The sequence below is a fragment of the Apodemus sylvaticus genome, chromosome 20 (assembly GCF_947179515.1).
Source record: "Apodemus sylvaticus chromosome 20, mApoSyl1.1, whole genome shotgun sequence".
Taxonomy (NCBI): Eukaryota; Metazoa; Chordata; class Mammalia; order Rodentia; family Muridae; genus Apodemus; species Apodemus sylvaticus.
This window is the reverse complement of record NC_067491.1, coordinates 30140057-30158756: the sequence shown is the minus strand read 5'-3', so window position 1 is coordinate 30158756 and position 18700 is coordinate 30140057.

Below are 18700 nucleotides of genomic sequence, written 5' to 3'. Positions count from 1 at the left end.
CAACATCTTCCTCAAACGGTGATGTTCAAAGTGGATGGCAATGTTGAGAAGAACGCAAATATGTTTACACTCATCACCATGCACAAACTCAAGTTCAAATAAATAAAGAACAGATCATTAAGCTTGACAGAGGAGAAAGTATGGAATAGTCTTAAGCTCACTGGATCAGGACAAGACTTTCCAAACAAAAAATGTTAGCAGTCACTAAGATTGAAAATGAATGGGACCTTGTGAAACTGAAAAGCTTCTGTAAGGCAAAGGACATTGTATTTCAGACAAAGCAGCAGCCTATAGAATGGGAAAAATTTTACAAATTCCACATCTGATAGAAGGCTAATATCTTAAATATACAAAACTATATTTCAATAAAACAAATAATACAATTAAAATGGGATGCTGAAAATTCTCAAAAGAGGAAAACAAATCGTTTGAGAAAGACTTTAAGAAATGTTCAACACTGTTAGTTGTCAAGGAAATGCAAATCAAAACTACTTTGAGATTCAGCCGTATACCTATCTTCGTCAGGGTTTCTATTCCTGCACAAACATTATTCAGCTTACACTTCCACATTACTGTTCATCACCAAAGGAAGTCAGGACTGAAACTCAGCAGGTCAGGAAGCAGGAGCTGATGCAGAGGCCATGGAGGGATGTTACTTACTGGCTTGTTTCCCCTGGTTTGCTCAGCTTGCTTTCTCATAGAACCCAAGATTGCTAGCCCAGGGATGGCACCACCCACAAGAGGTCTTCCTCTCTTGATCACTAATTGAGAAAATGCCTTAGAGCTGGATCTCATGGAGGCATTTCCTCAACTGAAGTTCTTTTCCCTGTGATAACTCCAGCCTGTGTCAAGTTGAGACAAAACCAGCCAGTACACTATCAGAGAACCATATTTAGGGAGAAGCTACATAATGTTGTAATTTTTTAAAATTTTTGTAAGCAGTGACAGAATAAAAGCATTATAGAATTATTTTTCTTAATGTACATTATCAGACAAGAAAGGTTGGTGGTGGGCCTAAGAGATGTTGTTTGGAATTAAACAGGAAGAAGCAAGCAATACATGGAAATAGACACTTTTTTGGAGACCAAAGAGCTGCACAAGGTGGATCACTTATGTCACTGATTGTGTTAATAATGTGCTATCTCTTCTTGCCTGCGTTTACTGGATTATACCACAAATAATGCATTATCATCAAAAATATCGTGTTCCATCCACTGTATGACACTATGACTGGTCCATCCACTAGGCAGCATCCTTGGGCAGGTGTATCTGCATTTCCGAGAGAAATATGCAATGTGTACATTTCTGTGGGTGCAGATGAAGATATATGATGGGTCTTTCAATTTATTGGACTACAAGTTGACTCTCTACCCTCTGAACTTGCTCTGAGGATAGGAATAAAAAACTGACATTCTTTCTCAGCCCTTCTCAAATTTCAAGTAGCCTGTATTTGAACAAAAGATGATTCCTTTTAACACAAAAAGAATCTGTGGCTAAAGAAGGCAAATAAACTAAAATAAAAGTAATTTTTGTTCTCATGTTTTTGCCCTCTTCTATATCCTCTGGCTTTGTTGTTACAGGACAAGGAGAAAGATAATTATCTTAGGAATAATAATAGTACAAGGTCAAGGGGGACAGACTGATATAATCTTTCTTAATTAAAGAAGTATTTAAAAAGGTAACAAAAATAATAGGGTATATTTGATAACTTCTCAATACCAGATAAAGTTGGAGTTGTCACAGATTTTATAGAATTACAAAAAAGGAGGGGCTAATGGTGGTACTGGAATTATAGTTGTAGAGACAAACTATAGTTTGCCGAGAATAAATTTTAGTTAATTTAGTGCTCCAGTGAGACATTAGTGTCTAAATTAGAAATGCAAAAGATGAAAGCTTTAGTGTGAATAACTATTGTTAATTTTTATGAGGGCCATGATTGAACCCAGGCTATCAGGCATGCTGGCCCATCAGGCTATATCCTTAGATCTAATAAATGTTTTGATAATTGAGAAAATAACATTTTATTAATATATAATGAATATTATTTTGGAGATGAGTTCTATTTCTATTTCCCAATTAATCCATTTATTCAGACTCACATCATTCATTAAGCAGGAAATAACTGCCAGAAAGTAATATTTTCCCTGTTATAAATCTGTGAACAGAACCACAAAAACCATGCTATTTCTCAAAATCAAACTCAATACTCCCCCTTCTAAAATAAGGCCAAGGTTAGAGTTTAATAGCAGTTTAGAAATTAAATTAACTTTGGCCATTAATCTTGGTTTTCCTGAGGGCATTGCTTTGATTTGTTATTCATCTAAAAGGGTTTTCTGCTACCTTCTAGAATCCGTAATTAGTTCACCAATTTGGATTCAAACAACCTTTGTGTTCCCATATTTCCTACAAAACATCTCTAAAATAAAAAAAATTAAAACCTAAATTAATGTATCTTATTGTATTACCTACTTTTGCCGCTTTTATGTGTTTAAAAGGATCACATATTTCTTCACAGCTTTGGAGTGGCTCTGCTCAGATTTACATCTACAAAATCTTGGGAAGTTTTATGACTTCCTGTTGATCCAGTGTCTTCAATAATTTTGTAAGGATTAAAAAGAAACTATGTAGTGAATCTTATAATCAGAGAGAGTAGGCACTCAGTTATTAGGTATCATCAATATTGTTATTTTGGACAGCAGACTTGATCTCATCCAGAACAACAAAATTCCCTGAAGTTCAAGGGTTATAATTAATTTTTTTATTTTAAGTTTTTAAAGTTTGACTTATTTGAAAAAGTTTTGCCTTATGTTATTGTATGATGTCTTGGAAAAATGAACTTGGATAATAGATTTAATTTTTGAGTAGTTAAGGACATCTGGTATTTGTCTCCAAATGGCCACTTTGCGAGTGTGCGAGACTCTGTTTTAAGAGCCAGTTAGACTGGAAGGCCAGTTCTTGTCTCTGTTCCTGTTGCCTGAGCTTACTGACAGTTTTACAATAGAAATGAAATGTTAAACACCTTACTTTTCTCAATAAAAACTTAGAATATGCTGAATATATTATATGAGCAGTTCATTCAACAGATCTAAAAACATATAGTAACAGAAGTTAAGACCTTTAGATTAATGTACAATGTAAAACCTAGTCTAATGGAGATGCTAATTTAATGTGAGCAGGATACATGATCTTTGAACACAGAACTTTTTTTTTTTTAAATAAATTTTCTTCTAAATGGTACTTTCTCTTTTCCAAAAAAAGTAAGGGTCAGGTTTTCTGAGGATGTTGATTTAGAAATATTTGCATTATATTATACAGTTTTATGTCATTTTCATGAGTTCTGTTATGCCTCATTAGGACTTGGTTGATTTTGATTGGTAGACAATTGTATTAACAAAAGAAGTGTAAGTGCTAGGTAGTCCTATGTGGTAGTTATGCTTGAGTCAATACATTATTAATACTTAGGCAGAGAATAATGTTTGTGGCCTGAGACCATGATGTACAAAGTACATATGGGCAATATTTGAAGTGTGAGAGAAAACTTATGTTTGTTTTGCTTGACGTTTTGTCTAAAAAACAATCTAACACTTTTGTTATCAAATTAGCCTAGTATTTGTTTATAAAGAATTAAAATACACGAATAAACATCACACTTTACTTCAACATATAAGAATGTCATAGTACTATTTTATTAGGTTGAATTATATGGTCTTATTATTTTTATGACTATAAATGGTCAAGTCATAACTACACTAATATTTAAATGATGTAAAATTTATTAAGTTTTATATTATCTTTTTTTCTATAGCAAAATAATATAAGAATTATTTTATTTAAATGGTTGTTGAAATTTGAACAATGAATAATATAATATTTGAATTAGCCAACACCTTCATAATTCTTTAGAATAAAAAAGAAAATATTATCATATAGGCTTATTTTGTTTTATGTAACCTTCCATTTCTGTATCAGATATATTAAGCAAATAATAACAGGAGAAATTTATTTTGAATTACTTGTGACTGACTATTTCTCTAGTCTTGGGCATCTGTTAAAGCAATACACCTTAGCAGGAGCATGTATAGTGAAATAAAACTACTGATATTGCATTGCCCAGGGGAGAGAGAGAGAGAGAGAGAGAGAGAGAGAGAGAGAGAGAGAGATTGATTCCATAAGGACCTCTCTTCCTTTTTTTTAAATTAATGATTATTATGGATAATTTTATATAGATATAATAATGGTAGGCATAAAAGTATTCCTACGTTGGTTGAAAGTGGAATTATAAACATTTTTTGAAAAGTTGAAGATTTACATGGAAAATATCTCTGATAAAATTGAAGAAATATATAGAAAAACATGTTAAAATTGAAGATTATCATGGAAATTATACAGATAAAATAGTAGTCATAAAAATAATTCTAAGTTGATTGAAAATGGAATTATAAACTTTTTCAGGTAAAATTGTAGATTTACATGGAAAATATTTCTGATGAAATACAAGAAATAAATAGACAAGCATTAAAATGGTCTGTTTCATGGAAAATTATACAGATAAAATGGTAGATATTAAAAACCTTTCTAAATTAATTAAAGGTGGAATTAAAAACATTTTGTGATAAAACCAGAGATTTACATGGAAAACATTTCTGATAAAATAGAATATATAGAAAAACATGTTAAAATTGAAGATTATCATGAAAAATAATGCAGATAAAATGGTAGACATAAAAAATACTAAATTAATTGAAAGAGAAATTACAAACATTTTATGATAAAATTGAAGGTTTATATGAAAAATACTTCTGTTAGTCTATGTTTTTTTATTGGGTAATTGAGTCTATTGATGTTAAGAGATATTAAAGAATAGTGATTGTTGCTTCCTTTTATTTTTGATGTTATTTTTATGTTTGTGTGGGTATCTTCTTTTGGGTTTGTTGGAAGATTACTTTCCTGCTTTTTCTAGGGTGTAGTTTCCCTCCTTTTGTTGGCATTTTCCATCTATTATCCTTTGTAGGGATGGATTTCTGGACAGATATTGTATAAATTTGGACAGATATTAGTTTTATCATGTAATATCTTGGTTTCTCCATCTACGGTGATTGAGAGTTTTGCTGGTAATAGTAGTATAGGCTGGCACTTGTTTTCTCTTAGAGTCTGTACGAGATCTGCTCAGGATCTTCTCGCTTTCATTGTCTCTGGTGAGAAGTCCGGTGTAATTCTGATACATCTGCTTTTATAAGTTACTAGCCCTTTTCCCTTTACTGCTTTTAATATTCTTTTTTTCTTTAGTGCATTTTGTATTTTGATTATTATGTGGACTTTCTGGTCTGGTCTCTTTGCCGTTCTGAAGGCTTCTTGTATGTTCATGGGCATCTCTTTCTTTAGGTTAGGGAAGTTTTCTTCTACAATTTTGTTGAAGATATTTGTTGGCTCTTTAATCTTCCCTCTTTTCTATACCTTTAATCCTTAGGTTTGCTCTTCTTCTTATTATTAGGTTTGCTCTTATTATGTCCTGGATTTCCTGGATGTTTGGGGTTACAAGCTTTATGCACTTTGCATTTTCTTTGACTATTGAGTCAATATTTTCTATGGTATTCTATGGTATCTTCAGCACCTGAGATTCTTTTTTCTACCTCTTGTATTCTGTTGTTGATGCTTGAATCTATGACTCCTGAATTCTTTCAAAGGTTTTCTATTTCCAGAGATGTCTCACCTTATGATTTCGTTATTGTTTCTTCATCCACTTTTAGATCCTGGATGGTTTTGTTCAGTTCCATGACTTGTTTGTTTGTGTTTTCCTGTAATTCTTTAAGGGATTTTTGTTTTTCCTCTTTAAAGGCTTCAACAGGTTGACCCATGATCTCCTATATTTCTTCAAGGGATTTTTGTGTTTACATTTTAAGGGCCTTTACCTGTTGAGTGATATTATCCTGTATTTCTTTAAGGGAGTTATTGAAGTCCTTCTTGAAACCCTCTATAATCATCATGAGACACAATTTTAAATCCAATTCTTTTCCAATGTGTTGGGGTATCTTGGACTTCCTGTGGTAGGAGAACTGGGTTCTGATGTTGCCGAGTAGCCTTGGTTTCTGCTGGTAGGGGTCTTGTGTTTGCCTTTCTCCAGCTGGATATCTCTTGTGCTAGCTGGTCTTCCTGTCTCTGGCTAGAGCTTGTCTCTCCTGTGGGCCTGTAAGCCTGTGTACGTACTCTTGGGAGACCAACTCTCTTCTGTCAGGGTTTGTACAAATGGCAGTCTGAAGACCTCTATCCCAGCTGCTCCACTGATCTTATACCCTGTGTACTCTTAGCTGTTTCCCTCCAGAGAAGAGGTGGAAATCTCTCCCCAGTGCTCAGAAGTGAAAGAGCTGCTGGGAGATCACTCAGTACTGCTGGGGATCACTGTCTATGGCTGGCCTGGCACAGAAGTCTGTGGAGTTGCCTGGCCCCCTCGTGCATATGGCGGCAAGAAGACTTCCATCCCAGCTGCTCCACTGACTATATCACCTTTTATCATAAATTACATTTTTTACATTCTCATTTGACAAAATCTTCTTCACATGATCTATTTAGTAATCCTTCTGAAGATCATTTCAGTTGTTCTAGATCATGCTACATATTCATGGATTACAGAAACTGAAGACTTTCAGAGATCTTAATAAATTTTGAATGTATTTGGGGTAAAAAAAAATGGCTCAGACTAAGAGCATTTGCTGCTCTTTGAGAGGAGTTGAGTTTGCAGCACTCACATTGGTAGCTTCACCCTGCCAGTAATTCCAGTTCCAGAAGATCTTATCCTATCTAGCCTCTATGTGCACCTGCACCTGTGTGCACAGACATGCATTGTAAATGTAAAAGTCAAATAAACGTTAAGAGCTTTGAGTGCATAAAGTAAATGTTTTAATAATTATTGCTGTATGAGATTCTTAAATGAAAAATAGCTATAGACAGCTACTAAAATTTGACATATATATGAAAATAAACCCTAGACTATTGTATTGAAGTGCATACCTTTGCTGAACTGGAAGTGGACAAACAAAAGTTCAGAAATAGAAACACATTGAAATATTCATGTTCTTTAATCAATAGTATTTTTGCTAAGGATATATTTGAAGGAACAATCACAGACTTAGGTACATTAATACTACTATATTTTCTGCAACATTTTTTATTAGAAGAATAAACAAAAAAGTTTTGTAAGCAAGCACTGTAAAATAATATATTTTTAATTATAAGTGAAATAATTCGGAACTAAAAGCTCATTAAAACAAATAAAAACAAGTCTGTTTCACTATGGACCAAAGGACCCCAAACTAACATAATTCTGTGAAGTGACAAATCCTAAATTATCTCAGAATAAAAAAGGAGATATTTATACTAGAGTATTATGTTGAATAACTAATAGACATTTAGGAATGCCATAATTTCTGGAAGAATATCACAAACTCTATTATCAAATGGATTCTGAATTCAAATACAAATTAACGTAATTGCTTGAATGTGAGAAAGAAATAAATCCATCAGCCAAACTATGTGTGAGATACTGAAAAAATTTTACAGCTTTCAGCTGGTCAGGATGATGATCATCTCAAATATTTGCTCAGGTGGATTAGAGAAATTCATTTATAAAAATATTTAAATTTTAGCAACTATAAAAAGAAAAGTTTCAATATTTCAGATGCCAGCAATTTAATGGACCAAATTCACATGAAAAAACAATGAAAATGAAGTTAAAATCACTATAAGCAATGGAGAAATACATGACCTAAAATACATCTAGATCACTCAGACACTAAGCAACCAACCAGGCAGCACATACCAACTGATATGAGGCCACCGGCACATATACTGCAGAGGACTGCTGGGTCTGGCCTTAATGAGAGAAGATGCACCTAACCCTCTAGAGACTTGAGGCCCCAGGGAGTAGGGAGGACGGGTGGTGTGGGAGTGGGGGTGTGGGGACAGCCTCTTAGAGATGGGGGTGGATGAGACTATGAAGGCTAGAAGATCCTGGGCAGATCTCATGCAGACTCTAAGAGAACACAAATGCCACCCAAAACTACTATATCCAGCAAAACTCTCAATCACCATAGATGGAGAAACTAAGATATTTCATGACAAAACCAAGTTTACCCAATATCTATCCACAAACCCGGCCCTAAAAAGGATAATAGGAGGACAACACCAATGCAAGGAGGGAAACTTCACCCTGGAAAAAGCAAGATAGTAACCTTTCATCAAACCCAAAAGAAGATAAGCATTCAAATTTAAAAAATAACGTCAAAAATGATAGGAAGTAACAATCACTATTCCTTAATATCTCTTAACATCAATGGACTTAATGCCCCAATAAAAAGACACAGACTAACTGACTGGATACGTAAACAGGACCCTACATTTTGCTGCTTACAGGAAACACACCTCAGGGTCAAAGACAAACACTAACTTAGAGTAAAAGGCTGGAAGACAATTTTACAAGCAAATGGTCTCAGGAAACAAGCTGGAGTAGCCATTTTAATATCAGATAAAATTGACTTTCAACCCAAAGTCATCAAAAGGGACCCTGAGGGACACTTCTTGCTGGTCAAAGGAAAAATACAAAAAGAAGAACTGTCAATCCTGAACATCTATGCCCCAAATGCAAGGGCACCCTCTTTCGTAAAAGAAACTTTATTAAAATTAAAGCACACATTGCACCTAACACAATAATTGTGGGTGATTTCAACACTGCACTTTCCTCAATGGACCGATCAGGAAAACAGAAACTAAACAGGGACACAATGAAACTAATTGAAGCTTTGGACCAATTAGATTTAACAGATATATATAGAACATTCTATCCTAAAACAAAAGAATATACCTTTTTCTCAGCACCTCATGGTACCTTCTCCAAAATCGACCATATAATTGGTCACAAGACAGACCTCAACAAATATAAGAAGATCGAACTAATCCCATGCCTCCTATCTGATCACTATGGAGTAAAAGTGGTCTTCAATAGCAACAGAAACAACAGAAAACCCACATACACGTGGAAATTGGACAATACTCTACTCAATGATACCTTGGTCAAGGAAGAAATAAAGAAAGAAATTAAAGACTTTTTAGAACATAATGAAAATGAAAACACAACATACCCAAATCTATGGGACACAATGAAAGTAGTGCTAAGAGGAAAACTCATAGCCCTGAGTGCCTCCAAAAAGAAAATGGAGAGAGCATACATTACCAGCTTAATGACACACCTGAAAGCCCTAGAACAAAAAGAAGCTATTTCGCCCAGGAGGAGTAGAAGGCAGGAAATCATCAAACTCAGGGCCGAAATCAATCAAGTAGAAACAAAGAGAACCATACAAAAAATCAACAAAACCAGGAGCTGGTTCTTTGAGAAAATCAACAAGATAGATAAACCCTTAGCCAGACTGACCAAAGGGCACAGAGAAAGTATCCAAATTAACAAACTTAGAAATGAAAAGGGAGATATAACAACAGAAACTGAGGAAATCCAAAAAATCATCAGATCCTACTACAAGAGCCTGTACTCAACACAACTGGAGAATCTGGAGGAAATGGACAATTTCCTTGACAGATACTAAATACCAAAATTAAATCAGGACCAACTAGACCATCTAAACAGTCCCATAATGCCTAAAGAAATAGAAGGAGTCATAGAAAGTCTTCCAACCAAAAAAAGCACAGGACCAGATGGCTTCAGTGCAGAATTCTACCAGACCTTCAAAGAAGAGTTAACACCAATACTCTTCAAACTATTCCACAAAATAGAAACAGAAGGAACACTACCCAATTCCTTCTACGAAGCCACAATTACGCTGATACCAAAGCCACACAAAGATCCAACAAAGAAAGAGAACTTCAGACCAATTTCCCTTATGAACATAGATGCAAAAATACTCAATAAAATTCTTGCCAACCGAATCCAAGAACACATCAAAACGATCATCCACCATGATCAAGTAGGCTTTATCCCGGGAATGCAGGGTTGGTTCAACATACGGAAATCCATCAATACAATCCACTACATAAACAAACTCAAAGAACAAAACCACATGGTCATTTCATTGGATGCTGAAAAAGCATTTGACAAAATTCAGCATCCCTTCATGCTTAAAGTCTTGGAGAGAACAGGAAATCAAGGCCCATACCTAAACATAGTAAAAGCAATATACAGCAAACCGGTAGCCAGCATCAAACTAAATGGAGAGAAACTTGAAGCAATCCCACTGAAATCAGGGACCAGACAAGGCTGCCCCCTTTCTCCTTATCTTTTCAATATTGTACGACAACATAAGGAGGTCAAAGGGATACAAATTGGAAAGGAAGAAGTCAAACTATCATTATTTGCAGACGACATGATCGTCTACCTAAGTGACCCAAAGAACTCCACTAGAGAGCTCCTACGCTGATAAACAACTTCAGCAAAGTGGCAGGTTATAAAATCAACTCCAGCAAATCAGCGGCCTTCCTATACTCAAAGGATAAGCAGGCTGAGAAAGAAATTAGGGAAATGATCCCCTTCACAATAGCCACAAACAGTATAAAGTATCTTGGGGTGACTCTTACCAAACATGTGAAAGATCTGTATGACAAGAACTTCAAGACTCTGAAGAAGGAAATGGAAGAAGACCTCAAAAAATGGGAAAACCTCCCATGCTCATGGATCGGTAGAATCAATATAGTTAAAATGGCCATTTTGCCTAAAGCACTATACAGATTCAATGCAATACCCATCAAAATCCCAACTCAATTCTTCACAGAGTTAGAAAGAGCAATTATCAAATTCATCTGGAACAACAAAAAACCCAGGATAGCTAGAACTATTCTCAGCAACAAAAGAAAATCTGGGGGAATCAGTATCCCTGACCTCAAGCAATACTACAGAGCAATAGTGTTAAAAACTGCATGGTATTGGTACAGTGACAGGCAGGAAGATCAATGGAACAGGATTGAAGATCCAGAAATGAACCCACACACCTATGGCCACTTGATCCTCGACAAAGAGGCTGAAAACATCCAATGGAAAAAAGATAGCCTTTTCAACAAATGGTGCTGGTTCAACTGGAGGTCAGCATGCAGAAGAATGCTAATTGATCCATCCTTGTCTCCTTGTACTAAGCTCAAATCCAAATGGATCAAGGACCTCCACATAAAGCCAGACACTCTGAAGCTAATAGAAAAGAAACTGGGGAAGACCCTTGAGGACATCGGTACAGGGAGAAAGTTTCTGAACAGAACACCAATAGCGTATGCTCTAAGATCAAGAATTGACAAATGGGACCTAATAAGGTTACAGAGTTTCTGTAAGGCAAAGGACACCATCAAGAGGACAGATCGGCAACCAACAAATTGGGAAAAGATCTTCACCAATCCTACATCAGATAGAGGGCTAATATCCAATATATATAAAGAACTCAAGAAGTTAGACTCCAGAAAACCGAACAACCCTATTAAAAAATGGGGTACAGAGTTAAACAAAGAATTCTCACCTGAAGAACTTCAGATGGCAGAGAAGCATCTTAAAAAATGCTCAACTTCATTAGTCATTAGGGAAATGCAAATCAAAACAACCCTAAGATTTCGTCTTACACCAGTCAGAATGGCTAAGATTAAAAATTCAGGAGACAGCAGGTGTTGGAGAGGATGTGGTGAAAGAGGAACACTCCTCCACTGCTGGTGGGGTTGCAAATTGGTACAACCACTCTGGAAATCAGTCTGGCGGTTCCTCCGAAAACTGGGCACCTCACTTCCAGAAGATCCTGATATACCACTCCTGGGCATATACCCAGAGGATTCCCCACCATGTAATAAGGATACATGCTCTACTATGTTCATAGCAGCCCTATTTATAATTGCCAGATGCTGGAAAGAACCCAGGTATCCCTCAACAGAAGAGTGGATGCAAAAAATGTGGTATATCTACACAATGGAGTACTATTCAGCCATTAGAAACAATGAATTCATGAAATTCTTAGGCAAATGGATGGAGCTAGAGAACATCATACTGAGTGAGGTAACCCAAACTCAAAAGGTGAATCATGGTATGCACTCACTGATAGGTGGTTATTAACCTAGAAAACTGGAATACCCAAAACATAATCCATGCATCAAATGAGATACAAGAAGAAAGGAGGAGTGGCCCCTGGTTCTGGAAAGACTCAGTGAAACAGTATTCGGCAAAACCAGAACGGGGAAGTGGGAAGGGGTGGGAGGGAGGACAGGGGAAGAGAAGGGGGCTTACGGGACTTTCGGGGAGTGGGGGGGCTAGAAAAGGGGAAATCATTTGAAATGTAAATTAATTATATCGAATAAAAAAATAGATGGGGGTGGAGCTATGGAATGAAGAAGAGTTGAAGGGAAGACAGGGAGGGTGATAAAGACTAGACTATAAGAAGAATAAATAATGATGATGATGATGATGGTGATGACATTTGATGCATTATATTAATTCCAATAATTTATTATTTATAATTTAAAAACAATATGTAACCTTTTGACCCCTACTTAATTTTGTGCCTAAATATCTAACTGCATGTTGCTAGAATAAAAAATTAACTATGTAATACAAAGTTGATAATTTTCAAAATACTTACTTTATACACTCAAAACTCCTTTTTAAAAAGATTTATTTATTATTATATGTAAGTACACTGTAGCTGTCTTCAGACACACCAGATGAGGGCATCTCATTACAGATGGTTGTGACTCACCATGTGGTTGCTGGGATTCGAACTCAGGACCTTCAGAAGAGCAGTCAGTGCTCTTAACTACTGAGCCATCTCTCCAGCCCCACTCAAAAGTCCTAAGGGTGACTTTTATTTCTATGATGTATATGACTGCACATGGATGGAATTGCCCATGGAGAACAAGGGAATAGAATTCTCTGAAGCAGGAGTTACAGTGTGAACCTCCCCACATAAGTGCTGGAAACCTAAACCTGCGAAAGAGCAACAACTGATCTTAGTCTGAATTTTCTCTCCACCTCAAATAATCTCAAAATTTATTAAAATCCTGGAAGGTCTTAGGTTTCTATAAATCTAGAAATACTTAGCATCTCCATTTCTTAGAATAACTAAAGATTTGTTCAGAAAGTTTACTAAATATATCATATGAAAATAGGAAGCCTACTGAAAACGAATTTTCAAAGGAAGCAAAATTGAGAAATACAAATTTTCATTATTCAATGTAATTAATTATAAATGGACCCTGATTTCTCATGCCTCAGTCCCATTCAGTATCATATATCATAAACAATAGGCTAAGAATATTTATCCAACGATCAATGGGAGTAAGAATATACTATTCCTAAAATAATGAAAAGAAACCAAAATCCCTGAATAAACAAACAAAATTAAATGAAAAAATGACAAATAATAAAACAAAGCAGAATTTATACTTTGTTTCCCACCCCCAAAAAAGACAAAAAACTTGAAAATGTATCATCATCATAACAGAGCTACATTAATATATAAAAGAAGCAAAAAAAAAAAAAACAATCCAGGAAGTAACAGGAAGACTTCCATATCTATCATTAATTACCTTGACTGTAAGTTCATTAAACTCTGTAACTAAAGAATAATCTGGACAGACAGAACAAAAAGACATCAAAACTGATCCATATGTTCCCTGCCTGACACTCTACTGGGAAAGACAGAGTACACTGAGTTGCTGGTTAAGAAAACATTAATTCTTCAAAGAGAACCCAAAAGTGATGAAAAGTTACTTTATTCATTATCAGACAGAGCAAACTTTAAATCAGAATGTATAAGAGACTGTTTCAGTACTTAGTGATAAAAGTGTCACTTCAACAGAATAACTATGTAACTGAAATTATTTATACATGTAATATGTAATAAACTAATCATATGTGATAAAGAATTAATTAAAAAGATTAAAAGATGACTATAATATGATACTTGTTGAATCATTTTGCCAAATATCCTTAAAAGAGAGATCATTAGATAATGTTTACAAACTAATGTCTGAATTGAACCATATGGTATAGAATGATAAAATGTAGAAATTTACAGAGCATTTTTTCTCTAAAAAAAAATGCAAAAATACATACCTCATTTGCACATGGAACATATGTTAGGACAAAAATCAAGTAATTTCGAGAGAAGAAAATCTGTCTTCTCTAATGAAATGGAATAAAATATAATAAAAAATGAAAACTTCTTAGGAAATATAGCAATACTGCCAATCAATGTATATAAAGATATAAAGATTTTAAATAAGAAAACTGATAATATACCTAGGAATATTCAAAATTGTAAAGGAATGGATCAAGCACAAAATTAATAAGAGAAATCATAGTAAAAGAAATGAAGTATAAATAAGTAAAATAAAAATAAAATAAATTTTGAATAGGTAATAAAATTTACAAAGTCTTGACCATATTCAGAATAAAAAAGAATAATACTTCTTTCAATACATTTAATTTTACAATTTCCTATAAGTAATTATAAACTAGGAAATACTTAAAAACATGTAAGAAATTTGCACATTTTTAAAGCATCCAATATAAGAAAATGGAATCAAGACCAGCCTGATCAGGTTAAAGTAGCAAATTAAGTTTTCTACATGAAAGAATTCTCAGTTATGATCATTTTACTGCTTTATTATAGCAATGAAATATAATACCACCAGTCTTAAACTGTTTCAAAATACTGGAGTGTATAAAATGCTTAAGAACTGTTCAAGAGGTCAGTGTTATCCTGTGCCTTCTTTAGTTAGGGTTTTATTGTTGTGAAAAGACACCATGACCAAGGCAACTCTTATAAATGGAAACATTTAATTGGGGCTGGCTTACATTTTCACAGGTTCAGTCCATTATCATCTTGGCATGAATCATGGTACTTTCCAGGCAGACATGGTGCTCTAGAAGGAGCTAAGAGATCTATGTCTTGATCCAAAGGCAGCCTGGAAGAAGCAAACTGTCTTCCCATGCATCCAGAAGGAGGCTCTTTCTTTTTCCCCCATTGGGCAGAGCTTGAGCACTAAGAGACCTCGAATTCTACCCATCCAATGACACACTTCCACCAAGGCCATGCCCATTCCAACAAAGCAACAACTCCTAATAATGCTACTTCCTATGGGCCAACATATTCAAACCACCACACCCTGTTAGTACAGAATAAAAAGAATTATTTGAAATGAACACAGATATATATTCTTGTGACTAAAAGACAGCAAATAAAATGCAGCACAATATCAAATGTTATTCAGTACAACAAAGGGACATCAATCTCAGGAATGCAGGATAGTCCAACATAAGCAAATCAGTAAATGAGACAATATTACAATATTACATATAATTACTATTACATAAAATAATTACATATAAAATTATGAAACTGGTGGTATATAAATCAGCATCTATGAATATGATAAGGCCAATTTGGTAATACCCACATTATACAATAAAGTAATACAATTCATATTTATCTACCTATACAATTCCAAGCACAATAAAGTTTTTCATGCATTCAGAAAGTCTCAAAATACTGTTACGGTTAATAGTAGCAGAGATTGGGCAAGTGGCTAAGGTCACATTTATAATACTTCTTTCTATACATTTAATTTTACAATATTTATAAGTATTCATTTAAATCAACTGGATTTGCTTATTCACTTAAAATAATGAAAATATTCAACAAGTTCCTCAAAATCAAGAGTTTAAATATCAGGTTTTATAAAAATTTTTACACATAATTGTCTGATTTGAACATTTCTCTTTTGTCAGGGAAATGAAACAATTTAGAGGTATTTATCACTCATACAAATGTCAAAACGGATGTTGAGTACTTAATATAATTTAAATTTTTCTTCACTATTGAGGCAGATGAAATACACCATAATATTTTCAATGGACTGAAAACCATAGGCTATAAACGTTTATTTCATAGGAAAACTGAACTAGGATGCCTAGAAACCTGCTTAACTTATTAGACAGAATAATTTTGTGATCTTCACAAAGGTTTATTGCATTGCTTTTTAAATTTAACATAAAATATATGACGTTAAAAGCAATTAAAAGAAGATCATTATCTTTAATATTTACCACAAAAGGCCTTCTACCATGTGTTGAATAATACAGCCAATGATGTTAAATTAGATTTGGATCACCCTAAGTAACTGTTAGCACATCACATGCTAACCATTTACCAATTCAGCAATCAAAATGGATGAGGTTCACATAAATCTTTATTTTCTCACACACATAATATCTGTGTATGTATTCTCATCTCTGAGACAGAGGAAAACATTTGTCATGATTTAGAATAGAGTGATTTTGTATTAGTATGCTGTTTTATGCCCAGTTCAGGTCTGCTTTCATCTCCTTTGTGATAGCATATTTTTCTGCACCCATTTAAAGCATTTGATTGCTTAGCTTCCTCTCTCTCATTGTCTCATTTTAAAGTTCCTAATGTACGTATGTTTGGTAAATATGCAAACCATGTTCATTAAGTTTCTATGAGCCATCTGTGCAGTAAAGTACATTAGCCATATGGTATTATATTGGTTTCGTGTTTTATCTGAAAAGTTTCTGGCTATTGAGCATTTGTTAACATTTGATTGTAAATTATTTGGAGCAGACATCATTTCCTTTGGTTGTGTATTTATCTTCCTAGAAGTACATGCTGTAACTGAATGGCTGTTGGTTCCTTAGGGACTAACTACATGGTCCTCTATCTTGCCTTTATTTTTGGTATATTATATTCTCTAAAATCGCAGTATTATGCACAGAAACTCTGACATGAACTGGAAGTTGTTAAACTGTCTTTTTATTTGGTATTCACTATTTAAAGTGTTCCAAGTTTATCATTACTGTTTCTGTCTAGTCAAAGCCTAACAACATAACACTTGACACTAAGCCCTAATGTATACACACACACACACACACACACACACACACACACACCTTCAGAAGCAGCTAACATTGCATTGATATAGCTAGTCTTTTCCTTTGTAACTCTCCTTTAATTTAGGGGATATGTTACAAGTATGCTTTCTGTGGGAAATATACAAAAGAAATTAGAGCTAGGATTCATGCAGGTTTTGTAAAATGATGTTCACAGAATTACTATACACAATGACCAAAAGATAACTCACATGTTCATCATCTGATGAAGGGACAGACAAGATATGTTATACAGAAACAGGAAATCATGTATTTTGTGGGGTGGTAGTAAATCCTGACACATATTAAAATATAAAGTGGCTTTAAAAACATTCTACTTAATGAAATATGCCAATCATAGAGGAGAAATATTGTAGGAGTAGATGTATTTCGGTAAACAGGTCATCAAATTCTGTAGAGAAATACAGTTCAATTATGCTTTTCTGGTATAAAGGAGGGAAAACTGAAAATTGTGGTTAATCAAGAAAAATGTTTGAATTAATTAATAAAAAATAAAAAAGTGTGGTGGATGCATGTGATGTTTGTATAAAAATATTGGTTATATAGCAGTTAAAACAGTGATCATGTTCTTATGTGTCAAATTAATTTATAAATCTAAGAAATTAAACTACAAATGACCAAAACAAATAATTAATTAAGATAAATGAAACTTATTTAAGCTAAAATTTCCCACCTGACTTCTTAATTTTACTGTAGTTTTTATGGTGAAATTATAGTAATTTCCCAAATATATCACATTAACCTCATGCCTGTTATGTAACAGATTAGCACCTTCATAATTTGAGGGATTCTTGTTAGGAAACCAGACCTCTACAGGGATGCGAAACAACAAGTTCATCTAAGGGGAGGCAAACCATTGCATTCTTCATGGAAGCTTGTTAACCTTACAGAGTTCCTGAGCTGACAAGATTCACTAGAACCCTCCATCCCCAAGCATACATAAGCTATAAGGACTTCTGAGCAAATTAATTGGCTTTGTTTGTTTGTTTCATTATTTTATTATTTTTTATTTTTTATTAGATACGTTCTTTATTTACATTTCAAATGTTGTCCCCTCTCCTGATCCTCTCCCCAGAAAATCTCCTAGCCCATCTGCCCTTCCCCTGTTCACCACTCCACCCACTCCTGCCTTCCTGTCCTGGCATTGCCCTATACTGGGGCAATGGCTATATAAGCCGAGCTGCCTAGTAGGGGCTCAGACAAACAGAAGTATCTGGAAATGACATTCTCCAGTAAGATAAGCTGTGCAGTGTGCATGCTCTGTGTGCCAGTAGGAGTCAGTATGGGAGGTGGTGTTCTCCTTACACATGAGTGTTCTGTATATCCAATTCAGATCCTTAGAACACATGGTGGTCTAATACTTTTATACTTATGCTTATAATCTAAATATGGTAAAAGACTATTTTTTCTTCCTTGTGCTAATATAAGATGTTTGTGTCCTTGCTAACAATTATTTGCAACATAGAATCTGGATTTACTAAAACTTTTCCAGTGTAATTCCTAATCACTTGGAGTAATCAATATTAAACTAATTTAAAAATATTCCCACATTTAAGCGTTTTAATTAAAGTGACCAAGAGCATTTACTTATTCACAACTTCGAACTTAACAACAGCAACAAAAAACTGAAATAAACAAACAAATAAAAACTTAACTTTGAGAACATCTCTACTCACTTTAACTCTGTAGTCTTTCTTACCAAAAGTCTAACTCATATTATTTTTATTCTTAGCTATATGTATAAGTATGAACCTCTGTACATATAAG